General features: G+C 39.9%; 1 protein-coding gene across 9 annotated transcripts in view; it reads left to right on the top strand.

The window, feature by feature from the left end:
* The window catches only part of Iml1 (GATOR complex protein Iml1), a 159,559-nt gene that overhangs the window by 16,720 nt on the left and 142,298 nt on the right, over positions 1–541 (top strand). The gene's annotated exons all lie outside the window — the stretch shown is intronic.

The raw sequence follows: 541 nt of genomic DNA, 5'->3' as shown, positions 1-541 counted from the left end.
TGGTGGTGGTGGTGGTGGTGGTGGTGGTCATCAAACGATCTTATACAGTGACCTTAAAACCGCAGTCGCAACCGTTCTGACTAGCACTCTCAACTGACAAATAGTGGCTATTTGTATCTTTCGTATCTTACATCCATCATAAAACATCACTTAGGATTTATATATCCTGTCTGTCTAGTTAGAGTCCTCTTTTGTCTTTGTTATTTCCCTCTTTTCTACCTCTTTTCTACCTCTTCTCGCCTTTTCTATCATCTTCATTATTTCCAGTCCTTTGCCCTCTTTTAAAAATTCTCCTATCTGCATTCCATTCTTTGTTTGTTCACTCCGTTAACACGTGATATGTACTCTCCTCTGCAATCTGGCATATTCCTGCGCGCGCACCTCCAATCTTCTTCCTCTCTCCAATACTGACCCCCTCTTGTTTCATTTCCATATCTGTATCTAGCAGGGAATGGAAAGTTACTTTTTAAAAGTAACAAGTTACAGTTACTCGTTATCGAGTAGGAAAAGTAACAAGTTACCGTTACTAGTTACCGATTTT

The sequence above is a fragment of the Trachymyrmex cornetzi genome, unplaced genomic scaffold, assembly GCF_001594075.2.
Source record: "Trachymyrmex cornetzi isolate Tcor2-1 unplaced genomic scaffold, Tcor1.1 scaffold996, whole genome shotgun sequence".
Taxonomy (NCBI): domain Eukaryota; kingdom Metazoa; phylum Arthropoda; class Insecta; order Hymenoptera; family Formicidae; genus Trachymyrmex; species Trachymyrmex cornetzi.
Note: the sequence above shows the minus strand (reverse complement) of the source record. Positions and strands in the feature narration are given on the sequence as shown.